Consider the following 12,238-nt stretch of genomic DNA (forward strand, 5'->3'; position numbering starts at 1 on the left):
TCAGTCAAACTGCTGGCTCCCCAGTCTTTGGAGTTATTGCTAACAAAGAAGAAGAGGAAAAGGTGGCAGACATATTTGCGATGCTTTGTGTTCAGCTGAATGTTTATTTTCATTTAGACGATGATAGAAAGTATTTCAGAAGCGAGAGTGTTCTATTCTTCTAGCACTGTTTTACTCCATGTTCCGGCTTAATGGTGCCATGGTTTTTTTGCCTCTAAGCTAGTGAGTGTTGCTAGAGAGGTTTGGGATACTGCGTTTCTCTGGCAGATCCCTGTGCTCCAAAGGCTGTGAATTTTTTTGTTTTCCTTCTCATTCTGTCCTCTCTTGATTGGATGCTGAGGTGTTTGATGGGTGTTCTTTGCCTTGTACAATGTATTTCTGTTTTACTTTGAAAAGGTCACAAAGTTATAAAGGAGGAAGGCTATTTGCTGGATAAGATTTGTCCTTCCCCCCACCCATTACTTCCCCCACCATGCCCGAGATAAATGTTGAAAAGGACTGATAGGAACAGGAAAAAAAATGTATGAGTGAGTGAAATGTACAAATACACCTTGCATACCTTTCATCCCTTTGTAAAAAGTACTATCTCACAAAGGTTGTAAGTTTGTTGTTGTTGTTTTTTTAATAAAAAGAGAAAAAATTCCAGGTAATTCTAAAGACCCTTGCGTACCCTGAAAGGAAACTTAATTCCAATCCCTGAAAATTGTGCTTTCTGGGGGGTAGTGGCGATGGCGACTCAACCGTGTAACCTGACTGCCCTCTTGTGGCTGGAAAGAGAAACCGTGAACAGCCTGAAAGAAGTTAGGGACCTAGGCAAAAAGGGGTTGATTATTCTGTCATTGATTCTAGGAGATCTGCAATGATAAAGCAATGCCCACTTTCTTACTAGAATCTGTGCAGGACTGTGAGGACGAGTGAAAGAATTGGACTTCCCCATACTCCACAGTGAGATGCCTCCTAAGTTGTTCCTGGAAGGGGCAGCGATTCTGACATTGGCACTATTTTATCTCTGAGGCCCTCGTGTCCGGTCCAACTGGGCCAATGCCGTTGAAGTGGAGAACAAGAATGGCTTCGGTATTTTTTTTAAATATATTTTATTGAGTTTTTACAGAGAGGAAGGGAGAAGGATAGAGAGTTAGAAACATCGATGAGAGAGAATCATCCATCAGCTGCCTCCTGCACACCCCCTCACTGGGGATGTGCCCGCAACCAAGGTACGTGCCCTTGACCGGAATCGAACCTGGGACCCTCCAGTCCGCAGGCCGACGCACTATCCACTGAGCCACACCGGTTTCGGCTGACTTCGCTATTTCCACTGTTTTGGAAACACCTGCTAGTAAACTGAGCCAAACATTCATCACCCCTTGCATACCATTTGGGGGGAGGGACTCACAGTTCTCAAAACCTCTCCACCCACAGTAAAGCATCAAACAGACTTTCAAATTACAGGGGGAAAGTTTGGGAAAGGTGGGGGAGTTATGAAATCAAACGAAGGACTTGTATGCATGCATATAAGCATAAACAATGGACGCAAAACTCTGGGGGGGGGAGGGCATGTGTGGGTGTGGGGTGGGGGGGTAATAGTAAGATATGTACACATATAATACCTCAATAAAAATATTTAAAAAAAAAAGCGAAATAAACATTTTTCTTCCCCCAAATAAGATGAAAACATAAGAAAATAACGCTGCTATCATGTCGTAATTAGGTGGGACCTCGCTTGGTATTTGGTTGGGGGACTGTCCATCGAATAATCATAAATCCATCCCTGTCTTCCCTTGCCTCTGTCTTGGGCGATATACCATCTTACATATATCCGTATGGTCATTAAAGAGCGATGGTTTCTCTCTCTCTTTTTTTTTTTTTTGCCGTGGTAGGCCTGAAAAAACGGTACAAGAAATTCAGGATGATGGATAATTCTGAATAGAGAGAGAGAGTCATTAAATGCCAACAGGGGGGGAAAAAAATTCCCCTCAATTATGATCGTGATACTACGTCAAACAGATAGAGGAAATCCTAATTCTGAGCTCTATTAAAATGCACTTATTTCAATTTCCAGTTGCTCTGTATGTCCTATTAGCGGCCTGACATTTTGAGTAGTACACTAATTCATATGAATTGGGTTTTAAATGAAGTCTTTCAAGTCAACCTTCATGGAACACTGCGTGTGCGATAAGCCCCGAATTAGCAAGAGAACGGACGCGGCGACACTCTCTCCCTACCCGGCGAGCGAGCTTCCTCTCCGAAGAGCGAAACCCCGAACGCGGCACGTTATATAAAACGCGTTCATTTCAAGGGCCTCGCCCATAAGGAACGCGCATGCTGATTTCATCACCGTTTTCTCTGGAGACCTATTAAGCCGCGAGGAGCAGATATAATTCCAGTCTGCAGTGGAGAAAATTAAAGGTCGGAGGTGAAGTGTGTGTGTCTCGCTAGGTAGGTCTCGGCTGGATCTTCCCTTGTCCGGGCACCAGCGTTGGGGGCAGATGCCAAAACAACACGCAAAGTGGGTTAAACACACACACACACACACACACACACACACACACACACACACACACGGCCCTGGCTGGTGTGGCTCAGTGAATAGAGCGTCGGCCTATGGACTGAAGGGTCCCTTGGGTTCAATTCGGGTCAAGGGCACCGACCTCAGTTGCAGGCTCCTCCCCAGCCCGGGTCCTGGTCGGGGGGCTCGTGCAGGAGGCAACCCATCGATGTGTTTCTTTCTCTCACATCCATGTTTCTCTCTGTCTGTCCCTCTCCCTTCTACTCTCCCTAAAAATCAATGGGAATATATCCTCCCATGAGGATTAACAAAAATAACAAGAATGCACATAACAGGGCAAAGATGACACAGAACAGGGTGAGCGGGAGACGCGGAAGAGGGGTTCCCTGATTGCCAAGCTCAGCGGGTCAGTGGGGTCCTGGGTTAGCGTGGCGAGACCCTTCCCTCCTGTGCAGCTCCTTTAACAGGACGAGGGGAGAGAGCCTTGGGGCGGGTGAGGCGAGCTGCTCATCCCCACTTGGCCCCCCAGACACCCACACTTTACAGTTACCAGGGAATGTCTGCTGTGCACACACAGAGAGAACTTGGGCAGAGGATGCTGCGGGTCCCCTGCGGAGGGAAGGGCCTGCCCAGCTGGGAGAATGAGTCCCTGCTTTCAGCTGGTGTGTTGCCCAGGCGACCAGGAAGCCACCCTGAGGCCCCATGGGGACCATCCGGCTCAGGCACCTCGGGGCGTCCATGAAAGAGCCCTGGGCTAGGAGTTCATTTCTTCCCACGCTCTGCCACCGGGAACCACCACCGTGTCCACCAGGCCACCGTTTCCTCTCGACCTCAGTTTACCCATCTGAAAAATGAGGGGCCAGGATTGGGTGCCACTACCTCAGGCACTTCCTCTGTGTGAAATCCGAATAAATGACGAAATCGCTCGTCATTGCCATTCAACCGTATCACTTCATCGGGGACCCTCGCCATGAGCTAAGGGCATTCATTAATTGTTTAGAGTTATAAAATGTTTTATGTCCATTCCCACCCCCCCCCTCCGATTGTAGACTGAACAAAATGACTGCAAATTGTTAGGTTTTATAGCTTGCTCACTTATGTAATAAATCTGGCATGACCTGGAGTCAGCATCTCTCTCTCTCTCTCTCTCTCTCTCTCTCTCTCTCTCTCTCTCTCTCTCTCTCTCTTCCAAGTGAATAGGTCATTGGTTTCTATTCCCACAGAAAACCTGGGAATAAAAGTCAAGTCACTGTGGTCCAGGGCTTCAGGGGAGGAATGGAGAGACCCGACAGCATCTGTAGATGCAGCGTTAACGAGGCAGCGGGGACGTTGGGTCCTCCAGTCCGGGGGAGGAATTGATGCTGAGCCCTTCGGAAGGACGCCTGTCAGGTGTCGTTTCCTCCTATTCTGCTGGTCAAAGACTTGTGACAACGGGGGCTGCAGGCTCAGCTGTTCGCTGTCGTGTGCCAGTGAGAACTCCCTGAGCAGTGACAGCTGCGGGGAAAGGGGGCCAGAGCTGGCGAAGCAGAGAAAGCGGGGAATCAATAAAGAGAAGAGATCACGTCAACCAGACCGCCACGCCTGCCTCGGTTCAAAGCAACACGCATACCGCCCTGTAATGTACTTGCCCTGACCCCCTGAAATCGGTGCTTCCCAACCCCTCTTTGGCCACGCCCCACCCAAACATCTCTAACATCCTGATGCCCATCTCCCCGTGTCCTAGAATTCTTATTATTCAAAAAGTGAGCTCCTATTCGCGTGGAGGAAGCCTCAAAGGCCATGAACTTGGTCTAAACAAGCTTCCAAAGAACATGGCCTCCATGAGAGAGAAAGATAAAAGGACGAAAGGACAGTGGAAGGACTGAGGAAGAAATCACTAAGAAATTTACGGTCAATAATAATAATAATAATAATAATATGAAGTGATTGGAAATATAGCAAGTAGAGTTTCAAAACATATCCTAGAGAAATGAAATGCATACATATGTCACAATATATGTATGTATAGACTGTCTAGGAGGCCCTTAGAACCAGAAGAAATGCAAAAAAATCCACTGTGAATCACTCCTTCTCCAATTGCCCCCCCTTAAACATCACATTGCCCCCCTGTGGGAACCAATTTGGGAACCACTGGCTTAAATCCACTGTGACTTCCCCTGATGGGGTTACAAGAGAATGGGCTCTAATGCCTTAGAACACTGGTCGGCAAACTCATTAGTCAACAGAGCCAAATATCAACAGTACAACGACTGACATTTCTTTTGAGAGCCAAATTTTGTAAACTTAAACTTCTTCTAACGCCACTTCTTCAAAATAGACTCGCCCAGGCCATGGTATTTTGTGGAAGAGCCACACTCAAGGGGCCAAAGAGCTGCATGTGGCTCGCGAGCCGCAGTCTGCCGACCACGGCCTTAGAACATGGGTCGCCAACCGGTGGCCCGAGGACCACTGTGGTCCGTGAGGTTTGAAAGGTTGGCGACCGCTGCCTTAGAAGGTAGTCCTACAAGGGCAGGTATTTCTGTCTGCTTTGTCCATTGCTAGGCCTGCAGCAGTTCCCAACCAGCCGATATGCAGAAGATACGTGTGGTAGACGTGGAGGTGAAGCTGGTGGTGGAGGTTGTGATGGTGATGAAAGTGGAGGTGAGGGTGAGGCTGATGGAGGAGGAGGTGCAGCTGATGAAGGTGGCGGTGATGGAGGTGGTGGTGGAGGTGAAAATGCTGGAGCTGGGGAAGCGGGTGGTAGAGGTGAAGGCAGAGTGGCACGGAGGTGGCAGTGATGGAGGTGGTGGTGGCAGGCAATTAGGTCCTGAAATCTGGTAGTTGAGGTGCTGAGGTAGGCTGGGGGCTCCAAGAGACATGCTGAAAGTCTCATTTGCTCAGCCAAGGGTCCTCTTGTTCAGAAGGCATTTCAGTTGTGTGCTGGGGGCAGGGATGGTGTGAAGGGTTCTAACATATGACTGAAGCTGCAGTCTTCGGTGCCACCTGCAGAGGGACCCCAGAGATGAGCAGAGATGCCCCAAGTATACATCTTGGTAAGAAGTAGGGATCTGGCCCTGGCCGGTTGGGCTCAATGGATAGAGCGTTGGCCTGCGAACTGAAGGGTCCTGGGTTCGATTCCGGCCAAGGGTATATGCCTGGGTTGCAGGCTCTATCCTCAGTAGGGGGTGTGCAGAAAGCAGCCGATCAATGATTCTTTCTCATCATTGATGTTTTTGGGATTCTTGGCTTCTTATAAGAGATGTAATCCGCCCATATATATACTTTGTTATTATTACTATTATTATTATTATTATTATTAATATCATTATAAAAACAGGAGCAAATGGAATGAGGAATAAAGTGGAGATTGAAATTTCTGGGCAAGGGAAAAATGAAAGACTATCTTTTGTTTGTTTGTTGTTAACAATATATTTTTATTGATTTCAGAGAGGAAGGGAGAGATAGAAACATCAATGATGAGAGAGAATCATTGATCGGCTGCCTCCTGCACGCCCCCTACTGAGGATCGAGCCCACAACCCAGGCATGTGTGCTTGGGTAGAATCAAACCCAGGACCCTTCAGTCTGCAGGCCGACGCTCTATCCTCTGAGCCAAACCAGCCAGGGCCCAACTATCTTTATATGTGATGAGAAATGAGGACAGCGGAGAGAAGGTGAAAGACGAAAGTGCTGGAAAGAATGAGAGGAACCCAGCAACGCAAAGACCTAGGGCTGGGCTACCGGGAGAGATTTTTCATGCCAGGGAAGCTGTTACACGTGGTCAGATTATGGGAGTACACTCATCTTTCCAGGCCGCTGCCGCCCGTTGGAAACATGAGCACGGACAATGAACTGTCATAAAAACTGTACACAAAACCTTTCCTCTTGGAGATTCTAGTAATCACAGGCTCATGGGATTAGCAAAAAAAAGGGGGGAGGAACCCGAGAAACTTCAAGAAGAAGAAAAATTATGCTTACTTACATTACGCCTTTACGGCATCATTTCGACAGCTTTAATGTAATGTGAAATTTCAAAAGGATGGTTCTGTTGGTTGACTAGAAATAGACTGTATGCAAAATACTGAGCTTGGTGCAAACCCACAACCTTTTTTTTTTTTTTTTTTTGGTTAATCTTCCTTATCCAAGGCTTTTTTCCCATTGATTTTTTAGAGAAAGTGGGAGGGAGGGGGAGAGACAGAGAGAGAGAAACATCGATGTGAGAGAGACACATCGATTGGCTGCCTCCTGCAGGTTCCCAACCAGCACTGGGGATGGAGCCTGCAACCGAGGTACGTGCCCCGGGGCTGGGAATTGAACTTGCGAACCCTCGGTCCGAGGGTCGAAGCTCTAACCACTGAGCAAACCAGCCGGGGCCACAACATTTTTCTAAGAAAAAGTCCGAGGAGCTGGAAACCACACATGCACGCTTCACACAAAAACGTCCTCTGAGAGCGACAGGACACACACACTCGTGTGCCAGCGTCTGCCTCTTCACCTTTCCTCCAAGAGCTATGGAGCCCTACTCAGTGCTGCTGAGGAAGGATGTTATCCACACATGATCCCCAGCTGTCCTCGAGCATCCAGAAGGAAATGTGCTAATTCCTGAAGGAGAGCTCGGATTGCTCGAGGATGGCCATACCCTGTCCATCTCAGTACAGCCTTTGGTTTGTGGTTTCCCGACAGTCCACACAAGGTCAGCCTCGCTCACCTGTCCTTCAGAGGCCTCCCGCAGAGGCGGGGCCCGGACCCTGCCACAAACCATCTCCCGGTTTCCAAGAGGAAAGCCCAGGACACACGCCGCCGTGAGCGAGTTTCTCTCTGTTTCCATATGTTTTCCTAGGGGCGCTCTCATCACAGCACGTTATACAACCCGTCTCAACACCGTGTCCCATTGGGTCAAGAGATATTTCTGACCCAGCGCTTCCTACCCGCTTCTAGGGGAAGTATAATATGCACGTTAACATGACCGTGGCCTGACAGACCACATGAGAAGATCTAGCCGCCAGAAAGCACTAAAAAGTGCATGACAAACCAGGTCACTTTCTATTATCTTGACATTTCTGTAATAGGGCCCGTTAGAGGTGGTGTCCCATATCCCATTATCAGCTTTTGTCCTGAAACCCACTCCACGCATATCAGGATGATTGCATTCGTGGCTAAGTGGGCCGTGCTCGGTTTCGGCGGGATGGTAAGTGGTTGCGGGTGGGGGTGGAAGACAGAGGCCCCGAACTAGACCCACTCAGGAGGACAGGACAGGACAGGAGCTGAGGGGTGCAGAAATGGGATCTCCCTCCTTGGAGGCAAGCAGAGCCACAGGGAGATAATCCAGAGTGCCGATTGGACAACCAAGTCGATGATCTTAGACGCTGATCAGTGGGATAATAGTGATCTATCAGTGGCCCTCAACCAGGAAGCCTAGGCTCAGGAGCCCGGTCCTAAAATTTGAAAGAAAGACTAGCAGAACTCACAACATGGAGGGCGGGAGGGAGGCCCACATGGGCCCAGGAACCCAACACAAATGTCCATTGTCCAAGTGGACCATCAAAGATCTGGGAGATGCTTGCAGCGTCCCCAGGAGGAAGCAGGGGAAGCCGGCAGCCAGGGCAGGTGCTTCGAGTACAGAACTGTATGACGGCCCAGGAGGTGAGGGCCAGCCTCCCTGGCACCACACATCTAATAAAAGAGAAACATGCAAATTGACCATCACTCCACTACACCCACCAGCCAATCAGGAGGGAATATGCAAATTAGAAGGAAAAAGATGGCATGCGCCTGCGTGCGTCTGTGGCAGCGATGGTGAGAGCAGGAGAGTCCAATCACAGTGTTCACTCATGCAGGTGAGAATCTTCTGGGAGCTGGGGTGAGGCTGAGCTTGCAGTGGCAATTCCACTGTCACAGAGCCATGGGCAGCAGAGTGGGAGGATTCGGCTGGTTTCCTTTGCTTGGGGAAGTTATCCCCAAGGCTCTGACAAGTTATCACTAAGCCCTCTACCCGCTACCAAGGGAGCTTCCTTTTTCTTTTTCTTTCTTCTTTCTTCTCCCTCCTTTCTCCTTTCTCTCTTTTTTCTTCTTGTTAATCCTCATCCAAGGGTATTTTTTTCTATTGATTTTTTTAAAAATAAATCTTTATTGTTCAGATTATTACAGTTGTTCCTCTTTTTTGCCCCCTTAGCTCCCCTCCACCCAGTTCCCACCCCACCCCATACCTTTACCCCCCGCCACTGTCCTCATCCATAGGTGTAAGGTTTTTGTCCAATCTCTTCCCACAGCCCCCACACCCCCTTCCCCCCTGAGAATTGTCAGTCCACTTCCATTCTATGCCCCTGATTCTATTATATGATTTTTAGAGAGAGTGGAAGGGAGAGGGAGAGACAGAGAGAAACATCAATGTGAAGGAGACACATCGAATGGCTGCCTCCTGCACACACCCCAACCAGGGCTGGGGAACCTGCAACTGAGGTACATGCCCTTGACAGGAATTAAACCTGGGACCCTTCAGTCCGTAGATCAACACTCTGTCCACTGAGCTAAACCAACTAGGGCTCTTCTTTCTCTTTCTCTTTCTCCTTCTCCAGCTCCTGCTCCTCCATCTCCTCCTCCTTCTTTTTTATATTAAAAAATGTTTTAAAAATTATTTTTCAATTACAGTTGACATACAATGCTAGAGTCGTTTCAGGTGTACAATAGTGATTAGACATCTATATACCTCACAAAGTGATCACCACCTAGTACCCATCTGGCACCATACATAGTTATTACAATACTAGAGGCCCGGTGCACAGATTCGTGCACCTGTGGTGTCCCTGGGCCTGGCCTGTGGGGATCGGGCCAAAACCAGCTCTCTGACATCCCCTGAGGGGTCCCAGATTGCAAGAGGGTGCATGCCAGGCCGAGAGACCCCACCAGTGCACGATCAGGGCCGGGGAGGAACTGCAGGAGGGCTCCAGGGCACGTCTGGCCCATCTCACCATGTCCCGATGGGCTGGACCCCAGCAGCAAGCTAACCTACCGGTCTGAGAGTCTGCCTCCTGGTGGTTAGTGTGCATCATAGCAACGGGTCAAATGGTCAAACGGTCAGACACTTACATATTAGGCTTTTATAGAGAGAGATTGTTGACTGTATTCTCTATGCTGTACTTTACAACACCCCCCCCCCCAAGTCAGCTCTCTTCTTAAAGAGCAAGGACCCTTGTTAGTTCTTGGCTCCTTCTTGAGTAGCATTGGATGCAACTATCTTTTTCTGGTAAGGACTCAATAAAAGGGTCCACTCCTATCAGCCCATCATTTTTCATTCATGAGAAAATGATCAGCTCTCTCAGATGGTTCTATTTTCTTTGGATTTTGGTCAAGCTCCGTTCTTCCATGCGGGAAGCATTGACGGAATCCTACTGTGTGCCACGCACTGTCTTAAATGCCACGGTAACTATGGCAAGCGAGGCATGTCCCCCACCCCTAATGGACTTCCCAGGTTAGAGAGAGCGGCAAAAAATAAATATTTTTTAAATGGACAGGTGGTTTCAGTTCAGTGTGAGAGTACATGGGAAAGTCCCTTCTTGAGTCCAGGAACAAGACTTGTTCGGAACAGCTTTCAAGAAGGATTAGGGGCAAACGTAGCCTTGCCTGTGCAGTGGCCTTATTACGGGAGGGCCGGTGCCTCCAGGGAACAGAGGGCTATTTGAGAAATGGATTTTTGATTCTCTCCATGGGATAACACTTAATGGGAAATCCTCGTAGGCATAATGTGATGTGCAAGGCTCATGTTACCTGATCTACGCAAAATGAAAATACGATGAACGTCCCGGTATTTGCGCCTCCTGTGAACAACGCTCTCGGAAGGAGATATATGAGCCTGCGATTACTTAGGCTGGCTAAGAAGGTGATCCCGCAGAACCCCCGTCAGAAATAAAATTTTACTGTCCTCATAAAAATCCACGTCAAACGTAATGCCGTTGAGCCGTGAGGGAGGCGGGTCAGACGTTAGGATTCCCGATGTGCCTCTTCCGGTTTTGTCACCGAACGTCCCTTCCCGCTGGCGAAGGGGATCTGTGGCCTCCATTTCCTTATTTCTAAAGAGAAGGGTCCACCTCGGTTTCCTACAAGTTACAAAGAGCTGTGATCCTGCCCTAAACGTATTCTCAGAATGGTGCCATCGTTTTTGATGACGAACTATGACCAAAAAAAAAAAAAAAAAAAAAGACTGGGAACATAATGTTCTTGTGGATCAACCACTTCAAAACCATGGGGAGGACGTCATACATGATTTGCTGTGGGGTAGACATAACCTCCAGGCACATGTATGTGCTTCATGCCTGGGTGAAAGAGGGGGGGTCAAGCTGTTTGTCTGTTTACACTAAACATGTAATGACCAGGCCCATACAAGCAGGCATGTTGAAATGATACGCCGTTTACTTCACGTGGGTCACCGAGACCCAGTGATCCCACTCCTAGGAATATATCCTAAGAAACTAGAAACACCAATCAGAAAGGATATATGCACCCCTATGTTCACAGCAGCACAATGTACCATAGCTAAGATTTGGAAACAGCCTAGGTGCCCGTCAGCAGATGACTGGATCAGAAAACTATGGTCCATCTACACAATGGAATACTATGCTGCCATAAAAAAGAAGGAATTCTTACCATTTGCAGCAACCTGGATGGAACTGGAGAGCATTATGCTCAGTGAAATAAGCCAGGCAATGAAAGAAAAATACCACATGATCTCACTCATTTGTGGATAATAAAGAACATTATAAGCTGATGAACAAAAAGATAGATACAGAGGCAGTAAAGCATCGAACAGACTGTCAATTACAGCGGGAAGGTTAGGGAGAGGTGGGGGAGATAAGAGATCAACCGAAGGACTTGTATGCATGCTTATAAGAATAACCAACGGATGCAAAACATTGCGGAGTGAGGGCATGTATGGGAGTGGGGGGGGGGGTGGCCAATGGTAAGATATGTACACATATAATACCTCAATAAAAAAAAATAGATTGCTCTGTGGACTGCTTTGAGGAACAGCAATGAAAGGTCCCTCTGGCCAACACTTGGCCCCTGAAAGTCCCACCATCATCTCTCAGGGATTGAAGAAAAATCCTAAACTCCTTACTTCCTTAAACCTGAGCCTCACAGAACCCCGGGGATTCGCCGAGATAACTCATGGACACGTGACTGGCATGCAACAGTCAACTGAACATGAGTTCTGTCTTCCCTCTCTCTCTGTAGCACTGGGCTCCCTCCACAGCCAGGCCTTGTCCTCGCTCTTTTTCCATGGAGCCAGCAAATGCCATGCCGCCTATCAGAGTGGCTGACGCGGCTTCCTCTACGTGGCATGTTCGTCTCCCGCCTCTGTGTCCATCCAAACCCGGTTCTGTCTGCCAAGGCTCCCGTCAGCAAGCAGCAAAGGCCTGCTCTGGCTCTCCCGAACGAAAAGAGGATGCGTGCCTGGCTGGTGTGGCTCAGTGGTTGAGCATCTACCCTTGAACCAAGAGGTCACCGGTTCCATTCCTAGTCAGGGCACATGCCCAGGTTGCAGGCTTAATCCCCCTGCAGGATTAAGAGGGGCATGCGGGAGGTAGCCAATGGATGATGTTTCTCTCTCATCCGTGTTTCTATCTCCTTATCCCTTCCCATCTCTCTAAAAATCAACAACAACAAAAAATATCAATATAAAAAAAAGAAAAAGAAAAAAACAAAGGTTCTTATGAGACAATAAAATGAGGCCTACCACGCTCTCCCAAAAAGGGGCTTT

Source organism: Eptesicus fuscus, chromosome 25 (assembly GCF_027574615.1).
Source record: "Eptesicus fuscus isolate TK198812 chromosome 25, DD_ASM_mEF_20220401, whole genome shotgun sequence".
Classification (NCBI taxonomy): Eukaryota; Metazoa; Chordata; class Mammalia; order Chiroptera; family Vespertilionidae; genus Eptesicus; species Eptesicus fuscus.